Raw genomic sequence first — 11,734 nt, forward strand, 5'->3', positions numbered from 1 at the left:
AAGTGTCCGTTACTTGCTTGTTAGTAGAAATGGGGTTAATTGTTAGTAAAAGTGACGTTACTTCTTAATTAAAGTGGGGTTATAAATTACTTGCTAAGTTATAACGGGGTTCTTGTATTACTTAGTAATATTATTGGAGTTACTTGATCAGTATTAGTGGGGTTACTTGCTCAACAGTACTAGGGTTACTTGATAAGTCATATTAGGAAACTTAGTGATATAGGGGTTACTTGGTCTATAATACCCCTCAAGATTGTTTTAAAAGAATTTGATATACTTCTCATATCAAAACCGATAACATCCTACTCATACGAAGGCGTAGAGCTTATTTTTAGTTTCTGTTTTTGCTTTTATTTTTGTTCATTGGTTTTTGTTTTGTTTGTGTGTTTTTGTTTCGTTTTTTAGTTGTTCTTGTAGTTCTCTTTGGGGCTTTCCCCTCTCTTTCACCAAAAAATAAAAAATAAAAAAAATAAAAAAATCAATAAGATGCATCTCATTTTAGAGAGCTCATTTATTAAGATATGTACTCCACAATTAAGCGTGCTTGGCAGAGAGTAATCTTGGGATGGATGACCTACTAGGAAGCTTTCTTGGGGTGCGCACAAGTGAGGACAAAATGCGCCAGAAGGACTTGTGTTGGTCTGTAAGGACAGTTGTTGGCCCTTGATATGCATTTCGTGACAATAGGTCCCTCCCTAATTTGTTTGGGGTCAGGGTATTACATGGTCAGTAATATTGGAGTTACTTGATAAGTCATATTGGGTTGGTGATATAGGAGTTACTTGGTGAGTTATATTGGGGTTACTTGATAAGTCATACTAGGTTGACTTGGTCAGTGTTACAAGAGGTTACTTAGATTGGTTAGTAATACTGGGATTACTTGATAAGTTATACCGGCCTGGGTTAATTAATGATAAAGAGGTTACTTGGTTAGTAAAATAAGAGGGGTACTTAGTTAGTGCTATAAGGGTTACTTGATTTTCATATGGATTACTTATTAAGTATAAGCCTATACCCAAAAATAAAAAAATAAAATAAATTAAAATTGTTTCTATTTATAGTGTTATTACTGATAAATATACTGTTATTTTCTAGTTTATACAATTTTTTTCCAACGAAATTCCGATGGAGGAAGAAGGAAAGAAGAAAGAGAGTATTTTTAAATACTGTTATTGTTGATTAATGATTCTATATAGTTTTTGACTTTTCGCTCTTTGGTATGGTCCATATCTGCTAGCTAGCGGTCCATGCATCACGCCTCAGTACTTCAAGGGTTAGTAAAATAAGAGTTACCTGGTGATATAGAGTTACTTTTTTTTTTTTTTTTTTTGTTGTTGTTGACAAGAAGAAAAAAAAAATTATGTTGATGTGGACGGGATGTCTGAAATATTAATAAAATGTGGTATAACGTATAATTATGGAATTTAATTAATGATTTTTGAGCAATCTATATGGAAATATACTCAGTCCAAATTGTCAAAATCATTACGAATATTTCGATAATTTTATTCTCCTCAATTGTTAAGGCATGAAATAAATTTTGATTTAGTTGCCTTATTACACATTCCCAACTGCCATAATTAATCACGTAAACGTAATGTCAAAGAAAAGTCCCAATTAACTTTTTAAACACCTTCAATTACTCGTTACTTTATATTGTTTAAAAAATTTGTTCTCTCTCAAAAAATAAACCTTAAACACGAGTAAATAATAATATGGGTAGGGCAAAAAAGGCAAAGGAGTTCATTAGCAAGGAAAAAACAAGGAACACTACCTTTGTAAAGAGATTGAAAAGTTTGGTTAAAAAAGGTCATGAACTTTCAATCTTATGTAATGTCCCAATTTGCATCATTATCTACCCTTACAAAGAAGAGAAGAATTACCTACCCATGGAAGCTCAAGTGTATTCCTTCAAAGGAGACGACAACGAAACGGCCTCGAATAATGCAATAGATATGGATAGAGCAAGGGATCCCATGATAGCTAGGGAGATCATTGATAGGTATTTAAGGGTTCCTAAGGAGGATAAAAGCAAAAGAGCCCTTAATTTGCATGACATGTTTGATAAGGGTAAAAGAAAGGCTAATCATCAAGAAGTTTCTAATCTAAAGCATAATAATAATAATAATAATAATAATAATAATAATAATAATAATAATAATAATAATAATAATAATAATAATGCATTATTGGCTAAATACCCTTCTTGGGATTCTTCCTTTGATAGGTTAAACCCTAATCAACTTTTGGAATTTCTTGTTAATTTGAATCAAAAGATTGAGTTTGTGAAGCAAAGGATTGACTTGGTTAAGGGCTTTAAGGCTTATGATACTAATCAATCGATGTCGTTAGCAATGTCATTAGTACCTTATTTTGAGCCAACACCCATCTCTAGTGTTATGAATCCTAGTGAAAATCATGCTCATCATCAAATGGAGTACCCTAAATTTGAAGGGTCTATTAATCAATTTCCCTTTTATAATTTTCCTCAAGATTATTACCACCAAATTATGCCCTTAAATCAAAATGTGTACCATGATCAAGTGGGTGCACCTAGATTAGATGATCATGGTGCTAGTAGTACTAGCAACAATATGGTTATGTACAATACGGATCCTATATACTATGATCAAAAGCCAGGAATCGTCGATAATGGTGGGGCGGTATCATCATACGGTGCTGATTTACCCACGTCTATGGGCTTGCCGCAGTTGCCTAATGTTTCCCTACCATGGCATATGTTCTATAATAAGTAGTACGTGGAGAGTTGTTAATATTTGCATGGTTGCATAAATAATAAGAATTCATCTGTTATAAAGATGAATGATCTATTTTTTTTTTCTTCTCTCTAGGGCATTAGGTTAATTATATTGAGCCATTGAGGTTAGCAATTGAGGTTTTATCAAATAACTTTGGTCTGGATCCTATGAATGATCTTGAATTTTGACATGTTTGAAACGGTACATAGTCACGAATTTTACATTATCAATTTTGGTGTTTTAATTGTTTTATAGTTGATTGTTTGTCTTAAGTTTTTTTACATCGATAAATACGGAAGGTGTTAATTATATCAAAGTTCGTTGATAATTCATCATGTTCTTCCATAAGTTCCTCACAAATTTAACAAAGCAATAGGCTTAAAATAAAGCTAAAATTTTAATCTTTCCCACTTTCCATATAATATAATCAAAGTAGATTGGATAATTTATGAAGCACTTCGTGTTTGTGTTTCTACGTATGTAAGAACAAAAAGAAATTAGTTCTTTATCTCCATTAGCAAAATATTAAAGTGTCCCACTTCTCCTATTAAAATCAAAATATGGATCACAAATTTTAATTACTTATTATCTACAAGATGTCCTCATTGTAATTCAAAAGTTGATGACCCTGAAAAATGGATGATTGGTCTAAAAAAGAAGTAAAATCCTAAAGAATTGTGGACCAAGCAATGTACTCTTTTAATAATGTTCTACTATTGAAGTGGCTGATAAATAATTCACAATCAAAATTTAAAATTACATTGCAATCACAATCAAGCCCTCCTCAATGTGAGGGGAGACTTAATTAATTAGTAGTTGATTAATAATTAAAGCAAAGCCTAAACTAATCCACTTTTATATATTGAATTAATCTATGTATACTAGTCAATTGAGTATGTACTTAAATCAAACTATATTGGTTGATGCTAAATTGCTAACTACTTAGCCAATACGATTATATCGATATTAAAATGAAATTTAGATCTCATGATCCCTCAATCATGTACTATTATTCATTTATTTGCATTGTTTAAGTAATTTTAAACTCCATTAAAATAATTAATTGGATAATTACTTTGTTCCAAATTCCTTCTCATATGCCAATATTAGGGGGTTTTTTAAAAAAAAAAATAAAAATAAAAATGTTTAGCCATGAAGGTTGAACTCATTTTGAATTCAGCATATGTCCTCAATAATGATTCACGTACATACAACCCGAAAGCAAAAACACAACCGTAAAAATAAAATCATGTTAAGGATTCGTTAAAGTACATATGATCATTAGGGTTGAATACTCGAAATTTATTAGCACAATCTATCAACAACATTCACTTACCTTTTATCTTAAACGTTTCCAAAAAACTTAGAAAGTGTATTCGGGTTTAAAATAATAAAGTATTGCCTACACTAACTACCTCAACTTCAATTGATAACCAATTAACCACCACTTACTAATACCATAGTTGTACATAGTGTATGTGGACATATGATAGCTGCCAATTAGCCATGCGTAAATGTACAAATGTGAAATCATCGTTGTTGAAAAAACATGATTGTGGCATTTTAATTGTCCTTTTCAATTTTTACTTTTTACCATGTGCATAAGTATTTGTTAATGTGAACTAACTTTAATCAGCAAGGAACAAAAACCCCAAATCAAAAGGGGCACAATTCTATGGTAAATGTAAATAGAGATATTTCTTTGTTCTTTAGAATTGACAAGCAAAGTAAGTTAAAAAAAAAAAAAAAAAAAAGCAAAGCATTGATTCAAAGGTCATTGTCAAGAAGCTAGAAGAATTCAACTTACCATTTGCCCGGCAATGACAACATAATTTCAAAATCTAATCTCAAATTTCAGAATCTAATTTAAAATAAAATCTACGTGTGCGTGTCCTTTAAAAAGACAATATTGACACGACAAACACCATCACCGAAAAAATTACGAGGTAATGAAATAAAATTAGGAATCACATATGAGCCGACACAACACGACATAAGACCATGAGCTTAGCCGTTGGAACGGCAAGCACAACACAACCACCATAGGCCATGCTACCTAGAGGTCACGCTCACGGCAAGCACATCGCCATATAACCACGCAAAAGACAAATCGAAACCATCCCAGCCGAAATTCTGATACATATGGAATGAACCCTAATATCAATTCAGCTGTACTTAATCTAGTTCACAATTTATGCCTTATTCAATTCAAATATTAGAAAGCCATCCATTTTGAACCTTCACTTTCTGCCATCCAAACTTAAAGGCATCAACCCCATTTGGAGTAGTTTTCAACTGAAGAATATGCTTAGACCCCACCACAACAACATGCATATCAAAAAAACAAAATTGAAACTGTACAATAAGATATGCATAATCCAACCATTCTTTAGATTTATGCAAATTTGCTAACTTTAATTTTATAGCTAAATCAAGCCAACTTTCTCTCAATCGTAAACTTGCAACTAGTTAACTAAATCAAACAAGTTGCCTAATTTATATGATCCCATGGAGCAATTGTGGACACATAGGGTACATTTTCGGGTAATCCAAGGCTAAATACGCGTAATTTGCATATCAAAGTAATAAATTACTCGGAGTTACTAAAAAGTAAAGCACCAAAACATAAGGGATAAAACAAAAGAACGCGAGTTTATACAAACATACATAGTAACCATTAATGTAACCATACATATAATCTAATCTTAATTCATCTTATTACCAAAAACAGAACAAAAGGTACTAGAATAGCATACAAATATGAGCTTCTCTAATCTCCTCAGCCTCTTCCAGGCGGGATAAATCATCCCTTCATCACCATCATCGCCGTCATTGTCGTCGTCATCATCATCATCCTCCCACAAACATAGGAGACATTACATTACATAGCACAACATAAGCACTAACACATGTAACAAACATTCTAAATTACATAGTCAGACCATTGAGTTATATGAGAAGTATGATCCATAGTTAAACTAGGAATCTTATCAAGTCTAAATGGATTTTCTTTACCACCAATTAATCTTGCAGGATTACCAACAGCAGTAGTTCTTGCTGGAACTTCCTTTAAAACAACAGAACCTGCACCAATTTTTGCACCATCACCAATCTTAACATTCCCTAACACACAAGTCCCTGCACCAATCAACACCCCATCTCCGATTTTCGGGTGCCGGTCTCCGCACGTCTTGCCCGTGCCACCTAGAGTAACCCCGTGCAAAATCGAAACATTGTTTCCAATCACAGCTGTTTCACCAATGACTACCCCAGTAGCATGATCAAAGAGGATCCCTTGACCGATTTTCGCTCCTGGATGAATATCAACAGCGAAAACCTCCGAAACTCGATTTTGTATTAGTAATGCTAGAATTTTTCTACCTTGTGTCCATAATTTATGGGCAATTCGGTGTGCTTGACATGCTAAAAATCCCTTGAAATTCAAGAAACATTGAACATAGCTTATACAAGCAGGGTCTCTTTCACGAACAGCTCGTAAATCGGCTTTAACATATTCCATGATTTCCTTACTTTCGACTAGAACACCAAGAAATAAATCAAAAAGGGTGTTTGAATTTAAGCTTGAAAAGCTCAATTTCGCTGCTAAATGATTAGCCAAAGCTTTTTCAAAGCATTTATGAGATAAAATTGAATTGTAATAGAAATTTGATAAGATGGGTTCTTGCTCAAGATCAGATTTTGCTTCTTCCACCATTTTTGACCATAAATCATCATCTTCTTCTTCTTCTTTTTCAGATTCTTCTTCGATGATTTCTTTCGAATTAATCGATTCCCGACTAATCTGCGAAATGGGTGCGCAGGAAACAAGATCAGAAAAAGTGGGTCGACAGTAATTTAAGTATCTATAACGATATTGATCAGTTTGAGATCGATCGGAATCGCAATTGTTTGAAGGCTCTGCTCGAGATGTATGAACACAAGTAGCCATTTTTTTTGTGGGCGATGATAAAAATGAAATGGGTATTTTGAAATTAGGGTTAGGGTAATTGGAAATTGAGATTGAATGGTGAGAATTGAGGAGAGAGAAAATGGATGATTGATGAAATGAAGGTGAGAGTGAAGGTCGGCTATGGTTATTATGAGTATATATAATACCCAAGAATTTTGAAGAAATTGATAATTTTTGGGATAAATTTATGGAATTAGAGTAAACAAGTAGTAGGCTCATGTCACTGATTTTGTCACTCTTTCTTGCTTAAAAAAAGGTTTTTTTTTTTTTTAATAATTTTTGTATTACTTGTATTTTGAGAGAGGGTTTCTATGTTGGTGAGGTTGTTTGTTTGTTGTATTTTTTTTGGCTAAATAAAAGGGTTTCTTCTATTCAAAAAAATAAATAAATAAATAAATAAAGGGTTTTTTTTGGACCATTTTGTTAGTAATTGTGAGTGGGTGTTAGGATATAAGCTATGTTTGAAAAAGTCAATTGCAATTAGGGATACTAAGATTGGTGTTTCGTGTTGGTTTTACAAGGTTAAAATTATGTTATCAAATTAATGTGAGATTTATTGTTTACACAATTCATATTTGTAGTACGGAGTACTTTGTTTTAAGTTATCTCAATGCATAATTTCAAAGATTTATTTTGAAAATATTTTCATAGATTAATATTAAATATATATTTATAGTCAAAGGTATAAGAGTGAAATAAAATCACAATATTACAATTTTTGTATACCAAGAAGGCACAATTATAAAATACTACGTACTCCATACGATATTTGTTTTAATAAAGAAAATCACAAAAAGGAAAATAATGTAAATTAAAGGTTCGATCATATAATAGATTCATAGATCTGGATACAACTAGATTGTTCATGTGCTTCAGCATGAAAAATACAAAATTAAGTTGCCTTATCAAAGAGGATAAACATTTGCAAGGAAACTATTCTACATAATTAAGAATACATTAATATAATTATCTTATATTAATTGTCTAAATATGTAATTGAACTACTAGGGAAAGCAATGTGCTTAGAATTATTTTGATGAATTAATGAATTGGTTTCCATGGCCTTTTGAAATGGATAAGATTTGATATTCATTTAATTTTGTTCCAAATTTAGTTGCACTGAGTTTTATGAGGTGAAGAAATCTAATGTTTGAAAATCAATCAAATGAAATTCATTGTTCCAAAAGCTATTAATCATGAGATGCATGTATGTAACCCTAATTTACTTCGTACTTTTAAATAGTCAAATGGATTGGTTGATCAAGATCAAAACTTGTACTACATGTTTTATTTTTACCAACAAACATGAAGTACTACATAATAATAAGTATCTCAAATACCTTCCATATACTATATTGAGTTTCATATTATTTGTATATCGATCACATATTAGTGTAATTTAGTACAGTAAAATTATATCTCTTAATTTCAAAATACATTATAAAGCTAGTGGATAATACATAAATCATATACTCGTATACTGTTAGACAAAATCATATCATTGGTCAGATTTTAAGGTATTTGTTTTAAAACTTTAAATTTAAATATGTGCAAATATGTAAACATCAATATTTCAATATTAAGCATGACCGAGTAAAAAAAATAATTAACTTTTATAAATAATTATCGCCAAACGAATCCATGACTAATTTTTGTAATAGTGGGAAATTATGACTAATATTTGAAACATTATCCATGAATTTCAAAGCGCAATCAACAAAAAAACAACATACTAAAGTATGAAAAAAGTTCAGAAAAGTAATAAATTGAAAACTTGTGAAGTTAATTAGTAATAAATAGGAAAGTCTACTTGAAAGTGTTTCTTGCAAGTTGCACTCTAAATTATTTGCTTAATTGATACGAGTATGTAAAAAGTGAATAAGTGAGCTTGCAACATTTTTGCATCATATGTCGACAACCTTCAAATCTCCTCTATGAATCATCAAACTGATCATGATAATTACATTTTTCTTATTAAATACGAGTACAAGTCTTTCTCAACTCTACAATAACCAAAGCTCTTTAAAAATAATGTGAAGTCTTGACTTCTCATGCATATGAACTTTGAAAATATGAATAAAATAGCTGTTGTAATGTATATTCCAAATTGTTTTTTCACTAGGTTATCAAGTACTGGTACGTATAATTATATGAAGTGGTTGTTTAGCTGATAGAGGTTTTACGTTACACATTAAAGTTGATTAACCACAATATATTCAATTTTCACTAAAAATTGGTTAAACTATGTATTTGATTAAAAATAAAAATAAAAATAAAAAGTCGAGTTGTCACCCGACCGGCTGCTGCCCATCCGCGGATAAAATGGATAGATCGGCGGTTTTAAGTCCTCGGTGAAAAACCTTAACAAGATAATGTGAAGTGAGATTGTTTGATCTAATTCTTGTCATTTGGCTTTTCATCCACTTGTTGTTGGCGACACGTGCATTCTCTACTAACACGTGATACTCACGGAATTGAGTTCTATCACTAGTTTATGGGTTTGCCTGTCAGATAATTTCATACGAATGATGCATATGTACTTACTACTTGTTGATTTTTTTCTCCACATTAGCTAAATGTTTTAACAATGATTACTCAAATCTTAATTTCTCCGACTATTTGATTGGTCTCAATAATATGATACACAATTCTGAAATCTTACGAAGTACAAGCATGTTTAACTGTTTAAAATCGGTGGCGGATTTTGAACCATAATAGGGGGTTTAAACTTTAAAGTTTGATTTTCTAACTTTTTTGTTCAGAACAATTATACTTAGGGCCAGTTCTCATTGATTGAACTCAACTGAGCTGAACTACACTGAATTGAGCTGAGCTGAACTGAACTGAATATTTTATAAGAGAAGGAAATTAGGAGCTGAACTGAACTGAACTGAACTGAGCTGAGCTGAACTGAATTTCAATGTAAGAGAACAGACCCTTGATCATTATGCCACAATTTTCTATACTCATTACAAGGCATCATAGTATACTACTTGTAAGTTACTACCAATTAGTTAGGAAAGATTTAGGGGTCTAGAAACCAACTCGCCCCGACTAAGATTGGCCTAGCTTTGTGTATATAAGATAAACATTGTACCCTCCTTTGACTCTGATCACGTAGTTGGCATTGAGCCATTATTGAATGTTTAAAATTATAATTAGAGCATATGTTGAACATATTTAATTATTATTGCTTGGTAAAAAGAGTTTTGGTTCTAGTAAAGAGTTGATTCAATAAGTTTGTTGACTCCGTAAAATATGAAGTTTATTAGGTCCAGACGTACAATTATTTGGTTGTGACTTGTGAGATTCTAACCAAATGACAACTTTATCCTAATATTACTAGAGTTTGTGATTCTAATACTTGCACTCCCTTCAATCTGTACTCAAACGTTCATCTAAAATAAGTTAATCAGTTTTCAACGAAATCTCAAAATTAAACTTATCTACATATCAACATTTGTTTACAAATTGTCAATGAATCGTGACGACCCTATTTTTACTTAAAAGTATTAGAACTTTTAGTCATAACATACTATTCTTAGGATACTTTTTAGATAAATTTGGGTTGAATTAACACTTCAAATCAGATCGGGTCAAGTCTAACAAGCCCACATCCTACTAATCTAATGAGTTGCCACAAATTGTGCAATAATTGGATTTCCCCAAGTTATATCGACTGACCAACAACAATAATTCAATAAATAAAATGAGAAAGGTGGTTACGTATGAGGTGACGTGGTGATGAAACACTTGCACAAAAATAGGTCTAATGGTCAAGAATAGACACCGTAGAGTATCTTGAAGGAATATTATTACACGATTTTCAAATTCCCCACCAAAAGGTATCTATTGTTTGTTGACGCCATAACTGCCGTGATAAGAAATGGATTAATGGAGTCATGGCCTCTTGGATTGTCTTCTGTAAGACGGTCTTATCAAATGTTCATAAATTTTAGTCAGTTTAATTGACTTTTATTATTTTTAAGACATTATAAATCATCCGATATACATTTTAAGTTTTTTATGGGAAATTAAAATTAAAATATTCATAATTTAGATAAGAATTCACAAATATTAGTTCATAATATAAACCTTTGTAATATCAATTAAAAAAAAAAAAAAAAAAAAAAAAAAAAAAAAAAAAAAACAGGCTAATGCATTTTGTCTTAAGATTCATGTATTGATTACATACAAATATAAGCTTTTACAACTATTTAAATAAATAGTCATACGGAGCTATATATACTAGTATACTACATAGGAGCTTTGATCAAAATATTCTATTCAACTTTATAGTGTTGAAGAGAGTCAAACATATCACTATGTAACCTTTTTTCCCTTTTCCTTCTAATAATCCCAAGTCAATCATAGATTAATTAAGTTCATAGTATCATGACTATCATCATTGTAGCATAATTTAATTAGTGGGCTGCTTTAATAAAGTAAACAGCAATTAGAGCTAATCTATTTCTTAAGTATGTTTTAGGTAAGTTGTCTTCAATTTGCTTCCTTCCTATTTCAATACTTCTTGAATCAATGAATATATAGCATCCCTCCTAGTTAGAGATTGAGTCTCACTATTAGAAATGAGTGTGAACTAACTATAATATTGCATTATCGCCTAACCATTAAGATTGATAACAACAATAAAAACAATACGTATTACAAAACACAAACTAGGAAAATAATTTTCTACGTATTTGTTTTCTTATGAGAGGTAGATTATGTAGAGATTTTTAATGAAGTTTGTTTTTAAGTAGGTGAGGCATGACATAAGGAAAGGGAGAATAAAGCTTTAAAAAGAAAGGAAGAATCCTCTCACATTTACGGAGTATCAATCAACACAAAAGGTACTTACGTTTTTTTTTATAAAAAATCATATTCGACTTTAATTAAGATCATTATATTATAAAAAAAAATTGCAAATATATAACCAAATGAGCACATATTGACTTGAAAATGAATCTTATTTATCATTATCAGTCTTTTTATTCTATTTTTA

The 11,734-nt window shown here is 31.1% G+C and overlaps 1 pseudogene; it reads right to left on the reverse strand.

Moving 5' to 3' along the window:
• Positions 1-5,392: 5,392 nt before the first annotated feature.
• LOC145629449 (serine acetyltransferase 1, chloroplastic pseudogene) lies at positions 5,393-6,963 on the reverse strand (annotated as a pseudogene).
• Positions 6,964-11,734: the final 4,771 nt, after the last annotated feature.

The sequence above is a fragment of the Chenopodium album genome, chromosome 4 (assembly GCF_948465745.1).
Source record: "Chenopodium album chromosome 4, dcCheAlbu1.1, whole genome shotgun sequence".
Classification (NCBI taxonomy): Eukaryota; Viridiplantae; Streptophyta; class Magnoliopsida; order Caryophyllales; family Amaranthaceae; genus Chenopodium; species Chenopodium album.